This window comes from Malaya genurostris, chromosome 2, assembly GCF_030247185.1.
Source record: "Malaya genurostris strain Urasoe2022 chromosome 2, Malgen_1.1, whole genome shotgun sequence".
Taxonomy (NCBI): Eukaryota; Metazoa; Arthropoda; class Insecta; order Diptera; family Culicidae; genus Malaya; species Malaya genurostris.
The window spans coordinates 55,585,826-55,611,462 of record NC_080571.1 but is presented as its reverse complement, the minus strand read 5'-3'; the positions used below and the strand labels follow the sequence as shown (position 1 = coordinate 55,611,462).

Genomic DNA, 25,637 nt, shown 5'->3' with positions numbered 1-25,637 from the left:
TGGTTCGCCGAATTTAAACGTGGTCGTACCGACACAAATGACGCGGAACGCACGGGTAGACCTGTGGAAGCCGTTACACCGGAAAATGTGAGTGAAGTGACAAAAATTATAATGAAAGATCGTAAAGTGAAGCTCCGTGAGATTGCTAAGATGACACAGATATCATATGGAAGTGTATTTACTATCCTTCATGAAAAATTGAGCATGGAAAAGGTTTTTTCCAAGTGGGTGCCGCGATTGCTTTCGATGGAACAAAAACAGCAACGAGTCGATGATTCAGAAAGCAGTTTATCGCTATTTACTCGCAACAAAAAAAGATTTCTTGCGTCGTTACGTGACCATGGACGAAACATGGATACATCACTACACTGTGGCGCACAGCTGGCGAAAGCCGTCCGAAAACGCAGCAGTCAGCTGGCAAAGTCCTGACGTCAGTTTTTGGGATACGCATGGCGTGATTTTCATTGACTACCTCGAAAAAGGTAAATCGATCAACAGTGATTATTATATTGACTTACTGGTGCGGAGTTGAAACCGAGGGTCTATTTGTATGCGAGCAACTGCTTCAAAGACAAAATCGTAAGAGGTTTTTACATCGAATCGTAACCGGTGATGAAAAGTAAGTTCGATACGATAATCCTAAACGCAGAAAATCATGGGGAAAGCCCGGGCATGCTGCTTCGTCGAAGGCAAAACCGAATATTTACGGCGCCAAGGTTATGATTTGTATTTGGTGGGATCAGCTCGGTGTGATTTACTACGAGCTCTTAAAACCGGGTGAAACCATCACAGGAGATCGCTACCTAACGCAATTGATGCGCCTTTGTCGAGCGCTAGAAGAAAAGCGGCCACAATATCAAGAGTGACATGATAAAGTCATGCTCGGCTCGACACAATGCTCGGCCTCACGTCGCAAAAGTGGTCAAAAAGTACCTAGAAACGCTGAAATGGAAAGTCTTGACCTACCCGCCGTATTCCCCAGATGTCGCCCCTTCTAACTTCCACCTATTCCGTTCGATGGCACACGGCCTAGCAGATCAACATTTTCAATCCTTCGAAGAGTTGGAAAAATGGATTGCTTCATGGATAGAGTCAAAAGAGGAATCCTTTTTTCGAGCCGGGATTCGAAAATTACCGAAAAGATGGGAGAAAGTTGTCGCTAGCGACGGACAATACCTTAAATAATACAACTGTATGTTAAGCACTTTTTCGCAATAAAGCTTTTAATTTTGGAAAAAACGGCGGAAGCAAAGTTGTATAGCTAATACTTTTTTGCATCGTCGCTCTAAGCGACGGCTTGAAATTTCGAACCCTTCTCTTTTCAAACTGGACGTCGGATTAGTTAAGCCATTTCGGTCGCACTGAAAGGAAGGATTGTCGATAGTGTGTTGTTTCAATAGTACAAGAAAGTGTAATTGTATTTTTTTTTTGGCAATTAGGAGAGATGAAACCATCGGGATGATGAAAGTATGACTATGGAGCTCTTTTCTACAATAGTCCACACCAGAATCGTAACTAAGGAACCAATAAAAGTCCAATGTTTGGGGTTTGAGCGGTTAGTGGAATGAAACTAAAAATAAATAAACCGTTCAATCAAAGTCAGTCATAATTGGCTCACGGACATTAGTCTATCATCTTCAGTCGTAATCGTAGGTCCATTCCAACGTGCGTATCTCAACAGCTCGCTTTGCAATGATGATTGATGAAAGTAAAGTCAAGGTACTGCATTTCGATGTGGAACATAACTTTAAAATTTCTGCGTACGTGGCCACCGATTCGTGAGTGTGCACGACAGTCGCATCAGACATCAGAGAAAAATACTAATTATTAATACACACCCTTTCCTGAGTAGCATTTTCATTAGCCAATTGATAATGGCTCTTGTAGTTTCATCAGAGTCCACAAATAAGGGGGCATGCGACACCTCTACTGAAATTTTTAATATTTTCTATGATAGTATAGTTCTCCATTTATCAGCTTTTCAAATTATTGTTTTCGATTAATCGTGTAACGTGATGCTCGAACATGTTCTGCACGTAGAAAATGTAGACTCGCGGTGACTTGAGACAGACATCGTGCCGGCGCAAGCATGACGCAGAGATACAGTTCCCTTCGTATGATCAATGAATTGTAAAAAAATTGTTTAGTATAAGTTTGTGGTGGTATTCAATTGACAGTAAGGAAAATCTCCGTATCGTAACCCATCTAATTCTACTTCGAATCTTATATCACTTTTATTGGTTCGTTCTCTGCCTCCTTTGTATTGGTAGAAATTACAGTCAATCCTGTTCTTTTGAAAGGTTGTGGAGACTCTTCAACTACTTTGTGATAAACTATGCCTATTCACGTATATCAGTCCCATACGAATTCTAGTCGTTATTAAGTTTCCTTGGTCTATTTCTACTATAAATTACAAAAAATGGCTTTGTTTAGTAAACGTGAAAAAACTATCAATTCTAATCTGTCCCATATACAAAGTACACGCATACCAAACCCTATTTTGTACAAATTACATTGAACATAGAACGTTTCAATTAATGACAGTAGAAAAAAAAACTAGAATATTAATGCATCTAATACAAAAAAGCGGGTGGGTAATGTCAGCGACATAACTGAATGACTCCGCGGTGAACGACCGCAACAAGGTTAAAACCGAGTATAAATAAACGATATAATAACGAATGACTCCGTATATCGGTAACCATTCTTATTAGTTTGCTGATTGTGTGAATTATGAAAACTATCATTTTGTAGTTTCCGAAAATGTAACAGTGTACCTATTCATAAGTCAGACAACTCTCTAATACACATTGTGTCGAAGTACGAACTGCACACGGTGCGAATTAAATCATTATTGATACTAACTGAACGAAAATACTTTTTTTAAATACTGCGTCAATGAACGTTCACAGCCAGAAAGGTGGGACTAACGAAAGTAAAAATGACAAATGGTAAAATTTCATACGCCCGTCAAGTCGAACAGGAGGGGGATGATATGTATCGTATTCTTACAAAAAAAAATGAGACGACACTATTTCAATAAATTTTGATCTAAAAATTTTAGTTTATCACCACGTACCGAGTTTTACCATACTTGAATTGTAATCTACAGTTAGTAAAAAAATACAAACTATCGGCGATCCCCGAATCTCTTGCACCGTCGAACCGAAAGGATCGTCAAATGCAAATCAAATTCCAGTATGCGGCGTAAACTTTTCTTTTCTTCGATCAACTCTACCATCCGCTGCGTGAATGCAAATCCTAGAAACCTTTCTAAATCGTAAACTACGAGATTTACATACGGAAACAGCCGCGGACGGTGACCGGCCGTCATTTCTAGTGCAGGAGACACCTGGACAAGTGTATGTGACGTCAAGTTCCAACCTGTTACTGTGGTTGCTGGAAAGAAGGAGTGCACAATATCTTTGGAGGCTTAATGATGCTACGTTTTTTTTGTTGTTGCTTGTAAGAGCATTATTATTTCTTCCTTCTTCAAAAAAATAGCTTATGTCAATGAGTCTGAGAGCGCACGGCACAACACCGACCAACTGTTTGCCAATGCGAGCGTTTCTCCTACTTTGGGGCAACCGATTAAAACCGGTGTCTAATTTGATGGCTCATAATAAATAACTGTCTGGTGCGCTTGGTCGGTTCTCGACACGCTGGGCTTCCAAAGGAACCGGGCAAAAGGGTGTGAAAGTGGCCGATGGGAAAGAAAGCAGCAGAGAAGATGGGGTTTACTTCGGCGAGTTTACCGAGATGCTCTGAAATCATGATGATGATGATGATGATGATGATAATGTTGATTATGGTGATCATGGGAGCTAAACAGGTTGAATTGAATACAACGTTGATTATTATTCTTCTATTATTTCAGATTATAGAAAACAGATCTAATGATGGAGTATTTTTTTCTGTTTGTATGACGAAATGCAGGTGGAAGTTAGAGAAATAAACACGGTCAAAGTGCCGGCTCAATAATGCTGTTAGTTTTTATTCCTCAATGTGATCCCAATGGGAAAGGGTAAAAGTTTTGTATTTTCGGAGCTTTTATGAAGCTAACGTTTGTTTGAGAATTTTCAGTCAGTGTTTTGTTGTTCAGTTGTAACCCAGATCATAAAACGTAGAACCTATTTTCTATTTTAACAATATTTTATTTATAGCTTACTCTTCGATCAATGGGTTACTGTACAAGTACAGTAAAATCCCAAATTTAAAACGTGTATTAGGCAGGGTGCCAATAAAAAGGTGCTGGGATAGCCGACTATTGTTTATCATTCAACTCGGTTCGTCGTGAACGGGAAATGTCTTTTTTCGTTTTTTACGCGGATTTCCAAAGTTACGTGGGTTTTTTTTCGCGGATTTCTGAAGTTACGCGAATTTTCAAAGCTCTCAAGAGCTCTCCGAGATCTCGACGTTTCATGCATTTCTAAGACATTTGGATCAACAACAAACTTTTTTAAGTCCTTAAACTCGTTTTTTTTTCAAAAAAAAAATTGAGATTATCTGGACATTTCATTTTTTACGCGGTTTTCCGATGTTATTCGTTTTATTTTTATGCGGATTTCCGAAGTTTTGCGAATTTTTTTACGCTGTACGTATCCCTCGTGTAGAAAAAGGCGGGTGGACAAACAAATATAACTGGATGTCGTGAATACGAATATAACTGAAACGCTTTCTTCTTACTTTCGAATATCAATTAGTTGATCTCTTGTATTAATTATGCCAGCTTTCCTCTTTTTACCAACTAGAATTCGAAACGATACACCTAAACTGAGCCGGTGTTATGCATTTTATATAGCAAATTAAAATTAAAGAAAGTTCCTACAACTACGAACTCCAACTGGTTGAAAAAAGGACTGTATATAGTACAGTAAAGAAAAATTTCGCATAGTTCTTTGGAAATATGTTAATGGTTCTACAAAGAACCGACTCAAAGAATTCAGAAATTAGGGACTGGACCTGAGTTCAAGAACTACATTCAGAACTTAGAACAAACTCAAAATTCAATTGCAATTTAGTTTTTGAACTAGTTGCGAAAAAATTGAGTTCAGTTCCGGAATCCAGTTCCAATATGCAGGTTTTAAGTTCTGAACCTATATTGTGGAACTAAGTTCCTGAAACATAATTTTGAAACTAAATTATCCTCCCGACGACCGAAGTCCAAATGAGAACACGACCTGAGCGTTTGAGGTTATGTACCACGCTAAAAGTCTGCTCTCATTACTGGCGACTGCTGCTCCTGACGATCGAAGTCCAAATGAAAGCACGACCAGAGCGTTTCACGCTTTATACTTGGTTTGTTCTTACTGATGTCGGTGGGAGAATCACACCTCGACATCCATTTCCGTCTGAAGCACTAGAAGAAATGAATGATTTTCAATCAAAGTTTTGCTTTTATACTCGTCCAGTAGATAATCGGAACTGATATGTGCTTGACTTCCTCAAAACCGTCGTCCGTGTGCGAAAAAGGCAAGCAAGTGTGATGAATTTTCCTCATTATTTCCAAAAGTTTTAGAAAACTTTATTTCAATTATTTATGGTTTTCTAACACTGTACAGGGTAAATTTTGAAAAGGCGCCCCATAGTAAAGTAAGTCGTATTCACGACAAAAAAAAACCCTCAGAGTATTTTTGTGCACTCACTTTTCTTGAAAATGACCGGGTGGATTTTTACGAACTTAGAAAAAAAGCTCTTCGTGATCCACAAAAAATTCCCGAATTTTGGTCGGATCCGATTTCCGGATTCGGATTTACTGGTAGATTAGAGGAAAAAAAATTTGTTCATTAACTTTCCTTGGAGATGACGGGGCTAGTTTTCAAAAACTTTTCATAGACGCTTTTTACACTGATTTCATATAATTAACCACGATATAACGATTGCCAAATTGGATTCGGTTCTAACATCTTTCGATGGTTGTAATCATGCCTTATGAATCGTCGTTTATCAGTGCAAATCGGCGAACACGTTTGCAATGTTTTTATCGTTTCGTCCGGAATTCCGCAGGGTAGCCATCTGGGGCCTTTAATATTTTTACTGAACTTCAACGACGTCAACTTTACTCTATCCTCCCCAAAAGATGCAGGTTTTCTACAACAACTTAGCGAGGCACCTCACGCCGATGATAACGCAAAAAGGTGATTTTGAATTTGTTATTCCGCTTATTCATTTTTTATTTTTTTGAATACTTCGCTAAGTTCATATGAAGTCAACGAAGCATCCCTTCCAAATATGCTTCAAAACAAATCGAAACCCAGTGAATAATTTGTTGCTAATTAGGGACGGTAATATTGAATTTGTTCCAAACATGCTTCAAAACAAATCGAAACCCAATGCATTAATTTGTTGCTAATTAGTTACGGTAGTATTGAATTTGTTGCTCAATTTTTTTTAAATTTTTTTGAGTACTTTGCGAAATATTCGAAAAAAACTAGAATCAAATTCAAAATTTCCGTAACTAATTAGCAACAAACTATCCATTGAGTTTCGATTTATTTTACTTGATGTACAAAAATTAGTGACAAATTAAACATTTCTCTTGCAAATGAAAAAACTTGCGACAAATTATTCACTGGGTCTTAAGTTGTTTTCAAGCTTATTTAAGAGAGCTGCTTCGTTAATTTCATATGAACTTGGCGAGTACACAAAAAAATTAAATAAAATTGAGCTACAAATTAAAAAACCATCGTAACTAATAAGCAACTGATAAGCAACAAGTTATCCACTGGTCTTCAATTAGTTTTCAAGCTTTTTTTGGGAGGAATGCTTCGTTAGTTTCATAAATTCAAAATTTAGCGAAATATTAGAAAAAAAACATTGAGCTACAAATTCCAAACCACCGTTAGTAATTAGCAACTAATGAGCAACAAGTTATCCACTGGACTTCGATTTGCTTTCAACCTTTTTTTCGAGAGATGCTTAGTTAACTTTATATGAACTTAGCAAGTACTCCAAAAAGAAATAGAAGCAAATTCTAAGTTTTCGTAAGTAATTAGCAACAAACTATCCATTTAGTTTCGATTCATTTTACTCGAAATACAAATAAAAAAAAATAACGACAAATTTTAAATTTCTCTTGCAAATTAAAAAACTAGCAACAAATTATTCACTGGGTTTAAAGTTGTTTTCAAGCTTATTTAAGAGGGCTGCTTCATTAACTTTATATGAGCGAGTGCATGAAAAAATTAAATAAAATTGAGCTAAGAAACCACTGTAACTAATTAGCAACTAATAAGCAACAAACTATTCACTGGGTTTCGATTTGTTTTTAAGCTTATTTGGGAGGGGTGCTTCGTTGATTTCATATGAACTTAGTGAAGTACTCAAACAAAATTTAAATAAATGAGCAACAAGTTCAAAATTACCGTAACTAATTAGCAACAAATCATCTACTGGGTTTTGATTTGTTTTCAAGCTTATTTAGGAGTGGTAATTTAACTTCACATGAACTTAGCGAAGTACCAAAAAAAAATTGAGCAATAAACTCGAAATTACCGTAACTAACAACAGCAACAAACTATCCACTGGGTTTCGATCTGTTTTCAAGATTATATAAGAGAGGTGCTTTATTAACTTCATACGAACTTAGCGAAATACTAAAAAAAAATGTTAAACATATTCAAAATTATTGTAACTAATTAGCAACAAATTATTCACTGGGCTTCAAGCTTTTTTGGGAGGGGTGCTTCGTTAATTTTATATGAACTTAGCGAAGTACTCAAAAAAATAGCAACAAAGTCAAAATTACCGTTACTAATTAACAACTTATTAGCAACAAACTGTCGTCTGAATTTTGACTTGTTTTCAAGCTTGTTTAGGAGGAGAGTTTCGTTAATTTTATATGAACTTAGTGAAATACTCGGAAAAATAGCAACAAATTCAAAATTAACTAACTAATAAACAACAAACTATCCAGTGGGTTTTCATTTGTTTTCGATCTAATTTAGGAGGGGTACTTCTTTAACTGGTCTTACAAGCCAGTTGTCGTATGTTCAAGTCCCGAACAGGAGGGATTCTTAGTTTCAGTAGGATCGTAGCACCAGCCATGCAATGGTTTTGTACGCTATGAAAAATGTAGTACCAAAGCTGTTACTTCTTTAACTTCGTATAAACTTAGTGAAGTACTCAGAAAAAAATTGAGCGTCAAATTCAAAATTACCGTAACTAATTAGCAACAAACTGTCCACTGGGTTCCGATTTGTTTTCGAACTTATTTAGGAGAGTTGTTTAGTTAACTTCATATGAACTTAGCGAAGTACTCGAAAAATATTGTTTGTATTTTGAGTAAAACAAATCGAAACCTAATGGGCAGTGGATGTTGCTAATTAGTTACGGTAATTTTGAATTTGTTACTCATTATTATTTTTTAGTACTTCGCTAATATCATATGAAGTTAGCGAAGCTCCCTTTCAAATATGCTTCAAAACAAATCGAAGCCCAGTGAATAATTTGTTGCTGATTACAGTGTTGTTACAGTCGTGCGAATTTCGCGATTTTCACGGATTTAGCGCGGTTTCTGCTAAGATTTTGATGCTATGGCGCGGATTTCGCGCGAATTAAAAAAAAACATCATTTCACATTTGGGAATCATTTGTTCGAATAAAAAAAGTTCTTTGCGAATTTTTGATGCTTGTGAATTTTATGAAACCCTAAAAAATTAAAGATGGGCGAACGTTTCAGCAATTGGTCGAGCTGGTCGAATTGGTGAATTTTCACCTTGATAAAACCAAAATTTACTAGAAGGCTGTTCTAGAAAATGTTCAGTGGACAAAATTCAGATTTTATGCTCTTCGATCTCGAGTGATACAAATTGCTATTTCAACAGAGCTGTTACCAGGAATTACAAAAACTTTTCGATGTATGTGATTGCGTTTTCCAATTTCAATCCAGAAATCGAAAGATTTTCGTACTCAAGGATATTGATGTCTGATGGAAGATATCGTCTCAGTGAAAACACATTCAATAATGCAAAGAACGTAATAAATGAAATGCTATTCTTCAATAATATGGTCACAAATTTTGAGTATGATAAAAATCGCATTCTTAAAGCAAAATTTGCACGACAGGCTTACGAAGCGAAGTTTGACAAGAAAAAAAAACGAAGGAGATCTGGGATTCCATCCGTGGTGATAGGAAATTGTTCTAATAGTTTGTTGGTTTCACTATCCAACATTTTCAATTGTTCTTTGCATTCTGCAATTTTTCCTGAAATATGGAAATTTAGTAACCTACACTTGCTTCATCATACCTTCTTTACAAGCACGACTACTAGTAGATTCTATATACATCGATTTCGCTGCTGCGTTCGACAAAATCAATCATAACATAACGATCTTCAAGTCCATCTACTTAAGACTGGGATTAATCGGATCATTTTTGAATTCGCTTCGATCATATCTAACTGGTAATGAAATGATAGTGGAAATAGGAGCCTTACAACCTCACCATTTGCTGATACCTCTGGAGTTCCTCAAGGAAGTCACCTTGGATCGTTATTAATTTTATTGTATCTCAACCATCTACATTTTTCGATCGAATGTATGAAACTATCGCTTGCCGATGACTTGCATATTTCATATTTCAAAACGGTTTTAAATGCTCCATCATCTCTTTTAGTAGCAAAAATTCTGTATTCAAGTCCGACTATAATATTTCACAAACTGTTCTCGAACGCGCATCGTTTGTTAAGGATCTGGGTGTTCTTCTGGAATCCAAGTAAAATTTTATAGAGCACAAAGAGCTTACTATGTTCTAAACCCTTAAGCTATTAGGATTCATTATTCGCGTTACTAAAAAAAATCTCTGATGTACTTTGCTTGTAAGCTCTGTATTGCGCTTTAGTTCACTCAACTCGGAATATGCTGCGGTTATCTGGTCACCTTATTACCAAAACGATATCCAACGTATTGAAGCGATTCAACGCAAATTTGTCCGATTAGCTCTCCGACGTCTTCCATGAATATATCCTTTAAACTTACCGAGTTACCATGACCATAGCAAACTGATTGGTTTCGATTTATCATTTGGCCATCGAGATGTTTGTAAGGCTAGTTTTGTGGCAGACCTACTTTAGTCGCAGATCGATTGGTCAAAGTAATTGCAATTGTTACAATTAGACATTCGACGTCGTAATCTTCGATTCTTTTTTTTCGAAGTCCCTATGTTAGAACTAATTATGGATATAACGAGCCGATTGGTAGCATGTGACAAATATTTAACAAATGTTTCAATTCTTTCGACTTTTATTTATCACGTAATGTTATCAGGAAATCGTTCTTCATGTTATTGTCTCATTTGATTTAGTTGCTATAGAAGCACTAGATTTAAGGAAAATGTATAATTTGTAGGATTGTAATCTGTTGATGCAAAAGATAAGGAGGTTTTATGCCTGCTGGAGAACAAGTTTGACAGAAACTACCACCAGTGGACTTTTCCCTGATCCAAATAAAAGAGCAAAAGATGAGAAGGAAAAGAAACACATTCAGAGTGAAATATGACAATAGAGAAGGCTCTATTATAATTGAAACTGAAATTAAAAAGAGTACCGAGAAGGAAATGCTTGCCGAGCAAGATGTTGGAGCCAAAAAATTGTCTTTATAATTTATATAGCTTTTTTATTTTTTATTAATTAACTAAGAACATCGAAAAAGATGTAGAATAAAAATGCAATCATTTTCATGGGGTTTCTAGAAGTGACGTATTGTATGCGGACCTATTTATAGCGTTCATATGACAAACTTTTGCAGATTTTTAAATTATATTTAAGTGAATTTTCAAGTTCTGCGGAAATTATCACCTGCATAAAAACAGTTGTCTAACGCTTCACTCGAACATCGCGCGTTTCAGTTTTCAATTTCGCGAGGATTTAGGGCGTTTTAGTTTTTGACTTCGCGCGGATTTCGCGTGTTTTGATTTTGAAATTTTTCGTAGCAACCCTGTAATTAGTTACGGTAATTTGAACTTGAGAAGTACTAACAAAATTGAGTAACATATTCAAAATTCGAGTTACTAATTAGCAACAAATTATTCACTGGGCTACGATTTGTTTTGAAGCATATTTGGAAAGGGGGCTTCGTTAACTTAATATGAATTTAGCGAAATACTCGAAAAAAAAATTTAAAAAATTTTGCAACATATTCAAAATTCCAGTTACTAATTAGCAACAAACTGTCCACTGGGTTTCGATCTGTTTTCAAGCTTATGTAAGAGTGGTGCTTCATTAACTTCATACGAACTTAGCGAAATACTCTACAAAATTTTGCAACACATTCAAAATTACTGTAACTAATTTGCAACAAATTATTCACCTATTTACGGTTTATGTGGAACTGCGAGGTGCTATCAGTCGTTCAACAGAAAACTGCTCTCGATCTTATTTAAGAGAATCTTAATCTTGTATTTAAATGACTATTTAACATTACAAACTTGAAGTTTGCTATTGCCTATAAATTAATTTAGTTGTAACTTCTTGCAAATTTAAGCTACTTGTTTGTCGTAAATGTGGCTGTTAATAAGGTCAAACATGAACTTGGAATAATTTTCAACACACTCGTAACAGGTTCGCAGATTTTCTACGCGCTCGAGGGAAGTTGTTCAGGCCAGTAAATCCCTCAATTTAATTAACTTGTCGACTGCTTGCACTAGAGAATTTAGGATGACTAAGATTCCACAGGCCCTGCTGTGAAACTGCTCGGGAGAATTTACAGTTTCGTACCAGTACACCAACAACCATTATCGCGCAGTCAATTTCGCAGATCGGTTTCCTGCAGCGTTTAGAATGTCACAAAGAACTGGTATGCGGATTATGCGGACCTTCTAACCGGTTTTCCAGTTGGTGTCGCCTGGTCGAGCCTGGAAGTCGTGCGGTGTTCTGTGTGTTGAAGGTTGATCATAAATCAGGAATCTTTTGAAGCAACACATTTAGACGAAATAAATTAACTCAAAGGATTAGTTTCAATTGAAGGTATTTAGATTATGTCCCGTCGCTATGTTAATTTCGGAATGTCACTCGAAAACCCTTCCTAATGGTCCAACTAGCGGTGCGTTAATCTAATTTTAACCTTTTCGGAAGTGGTTTTTCGCGCCTTCCAACATACCCGGGTAGACCTTGATCTTACAACCGTTGACGAATCTTCTTGCACGGAAAAGAAAATGCCACACACCGAGATTTAACATACTTCTGGCGTCAGTTTGTCCGCCGTCTAACGATGAGATGTTAATGGAATTTGAAATGAAATCATCACCAGCCGGGGAACGTAGTCGAGCCGCGCGAAACAAAGAGGGAAGGGCAACACAATAAACCATTTAAAACATCATATAAATTCATCATTTTGACATCACTTTGACCTGATGAGGCCGACTGCTTGCTGCTGCTGCTGTTGATAGGGTGGTGTTGACTTTATTGTCTAATTGTGGGAACATAATTTGATCCTGTAGGTTCTGATTCTGGTAATTCTATTCGAATGTTTGCTTGAGTCACCCTCACAGTCGGGATGCGTGTGTCCGGCTGGAATTATTCATCGCCATCATACACGAATATTCGGAGAAGCTACCCTCTCACACAAGCTAATTGGACGCGTAATTAAGATCGATCTTCGTTCTGTGGGAAAGATAGTGATCTCTAATATGTTATTTTTTTAAAATACAAATCAAAATTGTTACAATTTCGTGACAACTTTCTATGGTTAGCTTAGGAAATAGGAAATAAAAATAAGTAGAAAAATCAAAACAGAAGTTGAATTTCATTAGCGGCGACTCATGGGAAATCAACGGTAGGGAACTTTCAAAGGCTTCTCCTGTGGCGGCTACCGACTCGTCGTCGTCATCCGCTGTACCACCAGCTGTATTTGTTCTTCGGTTTTGGTTTTGGTTTATTTTCCCGTCTTCCATTACTGGCGCTCACAGTCGAGGAGCGCTAATGAAATTACAACCGGAATGGGGTGTAAAAATGTAACACCGATGCCGTCGATTGTCCCTCAGCCGGTGGTGGAAGGTAGTGAGGACTGAAACGGAACTATATAGTATAGGGTAACGGAAAGTGAGACAAAAACCACCGCACCAACACAACTTTCTCGGAAGCATATTTCCTTTTTGTCCCCACTTTGGACGTGTAGCGAAATATACTTCTGAATATACCTGGAATATACTGTCTTCCTGTCGTTGGATTTTAAATAATTCGTTTCATCGATTAAAAATTCATGTCATGGCAAGAAACGTTTACAATCAAGTTTGACCGACTTAGCTGTTTTTTCAAAGGTTTTTGAAATTGTTATATAGTTTTAGTTTGTTGTTTGTATTGAGAAAGTTCTCTCTTCACGAGAGTCGAGAAAAGGAGTTGGCATCACTGGGAGTACGATGCGGTGTCTAAGTGCTGCTCTCAAAAAAGTCTATTTTCCAGTGGCGTCTCGTGACAAAATTTACGGGTTGTGCACTGATCTTATGGTATGATATCATACGTAACAGTACGTTGTTAGTGAAAACTAAAAATTGAGGAATGCAATGAAATAACGATATACTTTTGGATGGGATTTTTCTAGTTGAACTTATTTTGTATTATCGATACAATAGAAGGATTCGGCGCTCTGTAAATCTGTCAATAACTTCATCAATAAAACCGCTGCGACGTTGCAACTGAAACAGCAATTTGTTTTCAACTGCCATAAGCATAAGCCACTAAAGCCACGAGGCGCCGTCTGCATATCGTTGTCGGTGTTATCTGATTTCTATGGAAATGTGTGAAGGTTTACAAGTCAATCGTTTTATTCAGGCTGAGGATCTGGATTGGTCTACAGCAGGGCCCATTCGCAAATGTTTGTTTTATTTTTTTTCCAGTAGTTGTTTTGACGTAGGACTACGTCTTTCTTTACTGTGTTCACCTAGGTTCATTTTCAAAATTTCACGACACGAAAGTGTAACGAAATTACTCCAGATTTCTTAATGGCTGTTTCCCTTATTGAGTATTATCTCGGATTTTTTCACGAAACGAATTGAAAAAGATGTAAGGTTGTTGTTAATGCCACGTTTATTACGAAAACATTGTTTAAATAGTTTAAATAGGTTCAAACACGAAACAATAATATCAATCGAATCTATAAATAGAACCTGTTGCTGCACGTTTGCTAGCTTCTGTCTATCATAATTCATGAACGGAGACACATCTAATAAGCAGGCCTCCCTCTACATCAAAGCAATGGAACTACACCCGGCATTATTCAACTGGTGCTTCAGTCAATGGCGTATATGAGGTTCCGTTCCTCAAGCCTAAACGCAGAAAAAACTAGTTCTTGTGTGAGCATATCTGCTGTTGGACATTCGCAATGTGAATTTCACTTCAATCAATAGTGATTGCATCATCTTACTGGTGGTCGATTGCATCGGAGAAAAAGAAAACGAAAAGTTTACAACAATGGAGAAAAGTATGCAAAATCAGCAGTATTTCGATAGTTCCTTTCACTGAAATGTACAAATCCGAAACGACATATTCGACATCAAAATTCTGTTTGTTGCTACAATTCTATAATTTAGCCCTTCCTACAAAATTCTTCAATTTGGTCCTTCTGAATGCCAGTAATGAATCCCGTACAACATTTTTATAGCTCCTTTCACTCCAAATATTGGAATATATGAGCGATTGCGTCATCATCCAGCTACTGGCCGTTTGCATTCGTTAAAAATACACCGAAATGTGAGCGACATAGAAAATCAATAAATCAGCCTCTATAAGGATTTCCCAATGGACTGTTGGAATTATTCTTCTTTGAAATATGCAAATCGGAAGTAAAAATAATCCGCTTAGAAAAAAATCTATTGAAATAATTAGTAAAGTGAACCGTCCGAATGCGAATAAAACCAACATTCAGTTGCTTTGAGTTCAAGAAAAATGCACCGAGCAGTGTTTAATATGGGGCAAAATTCCACAATATGGCACCTTTATGGACTAGAAATTAATCTCAAATAACATTATGACAGTTTCATATTGGAAATCATCCATGAAGCACCTTTCCAAATGCTTTAGTTTTAAAACCGGATCTTAATGCAGTTATTTTAAGATATAAAAAAAATCTAGCCAATCGTTTAGTTTTATCTTTGTAAAAGATTGGTGGAAACTTGAACATGTCTCAGTTTATGCAGGCAAAATACGACGCGGTAAAGACCAAGAGGAAGCGCGATAACGAATGTTCGTAAAATTCGTCGAGGCCCGCCATGTCAATTGCGAAGTGCGTTGGTCCTTTTCAATTCTACAAATCTTAAATATAAAACGGTATCAAATCAATACCCATCTCGAATGCGAAAAACGATACTGGTGAGATTGTTCCTTAGAGATATTTTATATTTTTCTTACTTATAATGCTTTGTTATATTTCTCCTGAGTATTGAAAATTGACTTTTGCTGAGATCATATTGTTTACCAAAACTTGTTCTTGGTTCATTGTACATTTCCACCCATTCAGTCAATCACGAAGCGCAACTACGGACGATCTACTTCAGCTCAGCTCAGAGAGTTATCTCTTCACGAGAGTCCAATACCGCGATAGATAGGTCGCAACTCTGGACAGTTAGTAAGATTCGTCTCTTTCGGTACAGCATGAATGCTTTATATCAATCCAAAACATATTCGGTGTAGTGACAAGATGCCAAATCAGTTTAGAATAACGAGGGAGCGTCATGATTGAGTAGGAACGGTAACAATCGCTTCAATTTCCGCGGTATATTTCCTTGTTCTTTTGCTTGCTCAACTACAGCTGCATATTGCCTGCCAAACCAAATATTTTCTAGGATATTTGGCCTTTTTCTTCGTTCTGAAATGATCCTCCACGCCAGTCCGTTGCATGGCAGTATAAAAAGACATTCCGGGAAGCTGCCTCAAGTCTCCAGCACATAACTTTCATCGTCCATTATTACACAGGAAAACTTGGTCAAATATTCGCGATTCAACTTGCGAGTACAAGTTTTAGTATTCAAACCGAAACAGTTTTATTGAAATATAAATATCAATAATATAATGAAACTAATTTTACAGATACAAAAAAAAATACTTATTCATGGTAATTTAAAGTAAAAAAATTTTTTTTTTCATAACATTTTGAGAATACTTGGCAACCAACTATACAAAATGAAATGAAAAGAAGGCGCAATCATGTAAATTAAGTGCGAATTTTCATCTCATGTTTTTGAAGATTTTTTATTGCGTAGCGAAGAATTTAGAATTGTATTTTATAAGTTTTCAATCGTTGACTTAACATGTGAAAAGTCACCATTACTAATTATGAAGTCATCATATGATTAAAACCCGATTTGTTGCTGACTAGTTATGCACTCGTAAAAAATGTGCAACAAGTTAAAAAATCATCGTAACTAATAAGCAACAAATTATTACCTGGGATACTATTTTATTTCCAGGAGGGGTACTTCGTTAACTTCCCATGAACTCGAAAAACTAAAATAAAATTGAAAAACAAAATCACTGTAATCAATTTGCAACTAATTAGCAACACATTATTCAGCTATTTGCTTCATCGAAAAAAGGGGCTTCGCTAAATTCACGTTCATAAATTTAGATTCAAATAAAAGGTCCTACGGTTTCATGAAAAATTCCTAAATTTAATTTCGATCCGACTTCCGGTTCCGGAACTGCAGGGTGGTATGGTCCAGAAAATGAAAATAGTGTCAGTAGTTTTTTTTTGAAGATGACTCAACCGATTTTTACCATCTTAAATTCAACTGAGAGATCTTCAGATACCCGGAGAATATCCCGATTTTTATTCAGATCCTTTCTCCGGTTCCGGAGATAGGGTGCTTGGAACAAAAATGTCAATTTCATGACTTTTTTTTCTGCTTTTCTCATACAGAAAGGCTATACAATCATTGTAAAAACCGAGGCCGAATGTCATATACCATTCGACTCAGCTCGACGAAATGGTACGTACTCGCGTAAAAAGAGGCCTCAGTGTAAGTAGTGCCCCCTTTTTGTATTTTTTCATATTTTGATCGGCACTACTTACCCATATCCGATTTGGCTCAAATTCTTCATAAGGACTTTTTTGAGGTACATAATCATTTAAGCATCATCCTTTTTTGTTTGGGACGCTAATGACTATACAGAAGAGCAGATCATCTTTCAATGCTAAAATCTGTTAATATTGCAATGCGCCTAATTTAGCAGACGAATCAGTCAAACTGTTTTTGCGGTGTGCTGAATAAATAACGAGAACATACGTCATATTTCAATCATTTTAAGATTTGCGTTGTGTTTATTTTGCATATATTTTAGCTTGGTTGGTTTTTATCATATTGTTTTTTTTTCATGCAGACATTCTTCTATCAGTTTACGAAGGATAGAGCAATTGAAAAAGTGATCCTGGTTTTGCAAAGATAATTACATTTGTAAAAGTTCATAGTGAAAATGGATCCTCTGCAAGAATGGCAAGTTACCGGAAAAGTTACATCGCGATTGGCACATTTGCTGAGCGCAAACTTATGGACGGATTGCCAATTTTTGATCGGCACGAAACCAAACTGCCAACTGATCGGTGCCCACAAGCTTATCCTGTGCATGTCATCTCCAGTTTTCCAGGCAATGCTGCGAGGCCCGTTGGCCAAAAACGAAGACACTATTCATATTCCTGATATCGAGCCATTAATTTTCCAACGGTTACTAAAGTTAGTACAAATGGTATGATACTTTTTTTTTTTCATAAATACTTTTATTTCATAGGCAATATACATAAGTTTTTCTTCGCCGTGGCATCCACAATACATAGTAGTTTAAACCTAATACATTTCGAATATCATATTAGTATGTTGGTACTCATTAGTTAATCTAAACACTGTTTTTATCAAGCGAGTTGCTATTTTAATTACATTAAATAAAATACATTTATTTTGTACATGATCTTATAACTATTTCAGGATTGTTTGTATCAGTTCACCACTTATATTCAATATCCTATAGTTGGCTATTGGTTGAACTCATGGAAGAGAAAACAGTTTAACATAAAATAAAATTTAAATTGGAACTCCAATGGATTTAATGAAATGATAAAGAAGTTTCATGTATGGAAGGTCACGACAAGCAAGAATGTCGCGAACTGGGACATTGGATAGTCTACCTTGGGTACGCAAGGAATTTATTAGTTGAGATCTGACATCACGAAACTCCACGCATGTCCAAACAACATGGTCAATATCGCGGTAACCTTCGCCGCAAGCACAATGATTAGTCTCGGAAAGTCCAATTCGAAGGAGATGTGCATCTAACGTGTAGTGATTGGACATGAGTCTGGACATCACACGAATGAAATCTCTACTCACATCCAGTCCCCTGAACCATGCCTTTGTCGATATTTTCGGAATAATTGAGTGCATCCACCGACCCAGATCATCTTTATCCCAAGAAGCTTGCCAGCTGGCAAGTGTTCTTTGGCGAGACGCGCTATAGAATTCGTTGAAAGCAATCGGTCTCTCATAAATTTCACCCTCAATAGCACCACGTTTGGCTAAAATATCGGCTCTTTCATTGCCTGGAATGGAGCAATGAGCCGGAACCCAAACTATTGTGATTAGATAATTATTATTCAATATGTCGTTCAGACACTGTTTTATTTTACCCAAGAAAAACGGTTCATTTTTGCCAGCAGCGTTTGAGCGAATGGCTTCAATTGCACTCAGACTATCTGTGAAGAGGAAATAATGGTTTGGAGATAATGTGACGATTACATTCAAGCTATAATGAACTGCTGCTAACTCTGCTATATAAACAGATGCAGGTTCTTGAAGCTTGAATGAGGCCGAAACATTATTGTTGAACATACCAAACCCTGTCGCTTCTTCCATTCGCGATCCGTCCGTGTAAAACATTTTCTCAGAGTTAATATGCCTGAACTTACTTGAAAATATTTTTGGGATTTCCATAGAGCGTAGGTGGTCCGGGATTCCACGCACTTCGCGCTGCATGGATGTGTCGAAAAATAAAGTTGAGTCAGGTACATTTAGGAGGCTGACACGGATAGGAATATATCTTGAAGGGTTGATTTCCTGTGACATATGGTTAAAATATACTGTCATGAATTTTGTTTGAGATCGAAGCTCGACTAGTCGTTCGAAATTATTAATTACCATGGGATTCAGCACATCACATCTTATTAGCAGGCGTGATGAAAGCTCCCAAAATCGATCTTTTAATGGAAGAACTCCCGCCAGAACTTCAAGACTCATTGTATGTGTCGAATGCATGCAGCCTAAAGCAATTCGCAAACAACGGTACTGAATTCGCTCAAGTTTGATAATATGAGAATTTGCAGCGGAACGAAAACAAACGCATCCATATTCCATCACTGAAAGTATCGTTGTCTGATACAATTTTATTAGATCTTGCGGATGAGCACCCCACCAAGACCCTGTTATTGTTCGAAGAAAATTTACTCTTTGTTGGCATTTCGTTATCAGATACCTAATGTGTCCTCCCCACGTGCATTTGGAATCAAACCACACCCCGAGGTATTTGAAAGTCAAAACCTGTTCGATTATTCTTCCCATCATATGAAGCTGAAGTTGCGCGGGATCATGCTTTTTTGAAAAGACGACCAGCTCTGTTTTCTCCGCAGAGAATTCGATACCAAGATGAACAGCCCAAACGGACAATTTATCTAAGGTATCTTGCAATGGTTTTTGCAGATCAATAGCTTTGGATCCAGTAACTGAAACCACGCCATCATCTGCCAATTGTCTTAGTGTACATGGGGTTACTAGACAGCTGTCAATGTCATTCACGTAAAAATTATAGAGGAGCGGACTGAGGCATGAGCCTTGCGGGAGACCCATGTAGCTAATTCTGATTGTTGCCAAATCGCCATGTGAAAAATGCATGCGTTTCTCTGACAAAAGGTTGTGCAAATAATTATTTATAACCGCTGGGAGTCCATGTTGGTGGAGCTTGTCTGAAAGAACATCAATGGAAACTGAATCAAATGCTCCTTTAATGTCTAAAAATACAGATGCCATTTGTTGCTTTTGAGCGAAGGCAATTTGGATGTCAGACGAAAGTAATGCAAGGCAATCATTCGTCCCTTTATTTCTACGGAAGCCAAACTGAGTATCTGACAACAAACCGTTCGTCTCGACCCAAGTGTCGAGACGTCGTAGAATAATTTTTTCGAACAATTTTCTGATGCAGGACAACATCGCAATGGGTCTATATGAGTTGTGATTGGAAGCTGGTTTCCCCGGCTTTTGAATGGCGATAACTTTCACTTGTCTCCAGTCAGGTGGAACAATATTTTGCTCAAGAAACTTGTTGAACAATTCCAACAAACGTCTTTTTGCGAGGTCGGGCAGATTCTTCACCAAGTTGAATTTAATTCTGTCCAATCCAGGAGCGTTATTGTTACAAGACATGAGTGCTATGGAAAATTCCATCATTGAAAAGGGGCTATCAATGGAATCATCATTTGAAGAAGACTCCCTAACAATGCTATGCGTAGGAACGGAATCTGGACAAACTTTCCTCGCAAAATCAAATATCCATCGATTCGAGTACTCCTCACTCTCATTTCCTACGTTACGATTCCTCATTCGTCTGGCCGTATTCCAAAGAGTGCTCATTGAGGTTTCTCTTGACAAACCTTCCACAAAATGTCTCCAATAGCTGCATTTCTTAACCCGAAGTATGTTCTTGTACTTGGTTTCTAAAACCAAGAATTTTTCAAAATTCTGAGGAGTTCCTCCTCCTCGTTTTAAAAACGTCTTGAAAGCATTTTGTTTCGCGTGTTTAGCATCTGAGCACTCTTTGTCCCACCAAGGATTTGGAGGTCCTCTGTTAGACGATGGACCAAGAAATCGTTTGGTTTGGGCTTGTTCTGCGGCCTCCAGAATCGAACAAACGAGGAAGTCATATTCTTCAAGTGGGGGAAGCTCTTCCATTGAAGTTAAGACACTTGAAATATTACTTTGGTATTTAATCCAGTCAATATTTTTTGTCAAATCATATGGAATATTAACTGAATTAGCAATGCCTTTGTTACTGCTAATTGAGATGATGATTGGTAAATGATCGCTACCATGTAAATCAGGAAATACTTTCCAGGTGCAATCTAGTCGAATTGAAGTCGAACAAAGAGATAAATCTAATGCACTTGGACGTGCAGGAGGTCTTGGGATCCGTGTCATGCTACCCATATTTAGTACCGTCATGCTAAAATTGTCGCAAATATTATATATTAGAGATGATCTGCTATCATTGTAAACGGAACCCCACATCATTCCGTGCGAATTGAAATCTCCTAAAATCAAACGTGGAGCAGGAAGGGCTTCGACAATTTCATTAAGCTGTCGTTGTCCAACTTGAGCTCTTGGAGGAATATATACCGAAGCAATGCAAATGTCCTTTCCTTTAATGTTTATTTGACAAGCAACAACTTCTATACTAGAAGTCGAAGGAATGTTTAATCTATAAAAGGAATAACATTTCTTAATTCCTAAAAGCACTCCACCATACGGGGAGTCTCTGTCGAGACGTATAATGTTAAAGTCATTAAAATTTAAGGCTATGTTTGATGTAAGCCATGTTTCGCACAAAGCAAATACATCACATTTTTGACTATGCAACAAAACTTTAAATGAATCAAGTTTTGGCATGATGCTTCGACAATTCCACTGCAGGACAGTGATTGAATCATTTGCGGCGGATGATAAATTATCCATCAAATGATACAAAACCTGAAAGAGCTGGCCATTGAGCTGATAACTGTTTCAAAAAAGTTCTAGCTATTGGAAGGAATGCTGTTATGATGGTCTTTAGAGGTTCAGAAATATTGAATGCAGCGAAAATCCATTCTACAATTTCCGAAAATTTCAGTAATCCTGTTGGTGAATGTGAAATGGAGCCCACTGGATTATTGTCTTTTCTTGAGCTAGTTCCTGGATTGGTTTGTGAATTTGACAAACCAGGAGGCACAGTTTTTGGTTTTAAATTTGGCTTTTTAGCTTTAACACGGGGATCTTTTTTTGAAGGTATAATTTTAGGTGTCTTTTTTGGTATTTTGTGGTTTGTTAATCTCCTCTTAACAGACCCTTGAGGAGTGACAAACGAGGTATCTTCACTATTTCCGTCAGAGTCAGATTCCTCTGGCTCCGCAAGATTTGAAAAACCGTTTTCGGTTTCCAAAGGGGAGACATGTATGACCGTTTTGAGCATTTCTGCATATGTGCGCTTAGACCGTGCTTTTAAAGAAAGCTTCATTTTGTCTTTACGCAGCTTAAATGCAGCGCACACTGAAAGATCATCATGAGGGCTTTCCCCACAATAAACACATTTTTCAACATCTTTATCGCAAAGATTATCCTTATGAGGCCCTTGACATTTGATACATTTGGACTTATTACTACAGTAAGTAGCTGTATGTCCGAATTTTTTACAGTTCGTGCAATTCATAACATGCGGTACGAAAAGCCGAACAGGAAGACGAATTTTATCGATATAGACATGGCTAGGCAATGCAGATCCGGCAAATGTTACGCGAAACGAATCTGAGGGACGATAAGACTTTTTTCCATCGACAATAGATGCTGAGTACAATTGTTTGCACTCGAGTATCTTAACTCCCTCAAGCATGGAGTTTTTAAAACGGCCAACTCCATTTTTAAGTAAATCATCTGCTGTCAGACTTGCTTCAGTCACAACACCGTCAATTTCTACCTCCTTCGATGGAATGTAAACTCGATATTCAATAGCAAATAATTTACAGGTTACAATATCGTTTGCCTGTTTCAAGTCGTTAACTACAACTCGAATTTTATCTCTATTAACCTTACAGATTTCTTTAACTTCAGAGAAATGTGATGTCAAATCCTTTGTAATTTGCATCAAGTTTAAAATCTTTTCTTTTTTTCGAAGATAGACTATCCATGGCCCAGTGGTACCCTGTGGATAATGTTTAGCCCTCGGAGTATTTAAACTTTTACTAGTATCCGGAATCGGATTCGGATGATCTTCCATGAGATCATCCATTACATTAAATTTTTTTTTGTAAATTAATAATACCAAAATAAAAACTTATGTTTAGTAAAATTTCAGATATAAGAAATAAAAAATAAATTAAATTAAATCTACCTTGTAGCTGATGTCTCTGTTCCTTTATCGTGAAGAACGACGTGAAGCTCTTCCAACGATTTCCAATTGGCAGTCTTTTGCTGTTTCCAATTGGCAGTCTTCTGTCGTTTACTGCTATCTCAGTTGCTCTGCCGTCGTTGTGAACACCACTGCACTTGCTGTACCTGACCCCAGGTACAGTGCTTTTGCTCTTGGTGGCGATCAAATGCGATGCTTGCAGTGTAGCACCTCGCGATATATGCCGTAAATGGTATGATACTTATAAGGGACCGGGAAGAACAATAGACTTTTTATTTCGCAGGTACATTTACACCGATGTTACCATCGTTGGATCAGTGGATGAAACATGCAAATTATATTATGCAGCTGATAAGTACATGTTCGCAATAGTGAAAGATCATTGTCTATCGCATTTACTAACGGTTATCAACGCCAAAAGTGTATTTAAAATTTACGAGTTTGCGAAGTTCTACAATTCACCTCTAATTGAAAAGAGTTTCGATTATATGAAAAGTAATACAGAAACCGTATTGAATGATGAAAGTTTCATGGAATGCTGCCTTAGTACAATCACTGATTTGTTTAGTTCGCATGATTTGTCAATAAGTAGCGTATTGAAATTGTACCAGGCACTATCTAGATACGGAATTAAAAATGGATTATGTCTATCACGTGATTCTACCGTGGATACAAAGTATAACTATAACCGGGATTTACGATGGAAGACTGCCAGAAACAAGCAAACATCAGTTACATCAGTTGATACGAAAAACTTAGCCGAAGCAGCCATTGAGCCTACAACAAAAGCACTGAAAACATCGGCCAAAATAAAGCAGGCGAAAATTGTTGTCCAATCCAAAAAAGATTCTCCCACCATTCGTGATGCTCTCAAACATATTCATTTTTTAACATTGGATCCGAAGGAATTTGCGTCAGAGTTCGTGAAGACAAATTTAATTACAGACACCGAAGCGTTTCGTATTATGATGAACATGTTGGTACCCGATACTGATATTCCAATGCCAGATGGATTTAGTACAATTATAAAATAAAAGTGACGAGATTATGAAGAGTACTATCATTTATTTTAGATGCGGATTCTGCATTGCATTGTTGAAGAGAAACGAAATAGAAAAATATAGAAACAGCGTTCAGTATGCATTTTCCTTCTTACATTGTATTCTCTTTTCTTGGAAAACTGAAAAAAAACGAATAATAAAACCTTCTCGTTGAATCATTTATAAAAATTGTTAGCTGAATCGAACATGAAATTTGCCTAATCGTCATGACTCGAAAGTCTAACCGATATCACAATCCACGAATATCAGGCGCGTACCCAGAAAAAAATTTCGGGGGGTGTTTCAGAACATGTTGATCAATTTCCATACAAATACAAAAAAAAGAGTTTACATAATATCATACTTTTATGAGTTTCGGAGGGGGTTTGAATCCCTAAAACACCCCCCTGTATACGCGACTGATGAATATGCTTGAAAATCATAGAAGTGCTTCCACTTTGTTTAACGATTGGAGTTCTATCTATATCTCAACCCAAGTTCTATCTATATCCCTACCAAATGGATTGTTCATTGTAGGCTATCAAGAATACTATTGGGAGTACAAATTAGTTCGGTCCGTTTTCAAAAGATGGCTCTGGCTATTAAGAATGTTGAACAGTAACTGCTGATGACGAAAGCTTCAAGAGGTTAGACATCTGCCATTAATATTCAGATAACGTTGCTTTGAATTTAAAAAAAACTTGTTTTTCACTGTGTTAATTATGAGAAATTTTGTGCTAACTAAGCAGCATTTGCGGGTAGTTTTAGTTTTCTGGTTTTAATTGGAAGAAAATTGCAGCTGAAGCGCATCAAATGCTTATGGGTGTTTATGGTGATGATGTTCCAACTGATTAATTCAAGAATGGCGATTTCAGCGTTGAAGACAACTCGCTCTGGACAATCAGAAAAAATCGAAGACAAATAGTTACGCGATGAAGATTCGAGTCAAATGCAAGAGGAGCTTGCAGAATCATTCGAAGTGACACAACAAGCAGATCTGTACGATTAAAACCTATGGGAATGCTTCAACAGCAAGGCAGTTGGTTGCGTTATGAACTGAAACCGAGAGACATTGAAAAGGGCGATTTTTCATTTGCGAGCAGCTGATTGAAAGCCAAAAAAAAATGGTTTTGTACATCGAATTGTTATTGGAGATGAAAAATGGATGATTAACATCCAACACTAAAGCCGACTATTCATGGTTCGAAGGTCATGTTGTGCATCTGGCAGAACCAAAAGGATGTTGTGTACTATGAGCTGCTACAACCAGACGATAGGCGATCGGTACAGGCTGCAATCGATGCGTTTGAGTCGTGCATTACGAGAAGAACGGCCGGAATACAATCAAAGAAATGATAAAGTTTTTCTCCTGTATGACATCGCTTGGCCTAATGTCGCAAATGTCATAAAAAATATTTGGAATTGCTCAACTGAGCCATTTTTCCGAACCCACCGTATTCTCCTGACATTGCTCT

At 37.1% G+C, this 25,637-nt stretch overlaps 2 protein-coding genes across 8 annotated transcripts in view; both read left to right on the top strand.

Moving 5' to 3' along the window:
- Window positions 1–25,637, top strand: part of LOC131427270 (spectrin beta chain, non-erythrocytic 5) — a 335,003-nt gene that overhangs the window by 19,025 nt on the left and 290,341 nt on the right. The window lies entirely within an intron of this gene.
- Window positions 11,316–25,637, top strand: part of LOC131427271 (uncharacterized) — a 71,518-nt gene continuing 57,196 nt past the window's right edge. The window contains exon 1 of the mRNA XM_058590307.1: window positions 11,316–11,962. The gene's annotated coding sequence lies outside the window, so the exon portion shown is untranslated. The remainder of the gene's footprint in view (window positions 11,963–25,637) is intronic.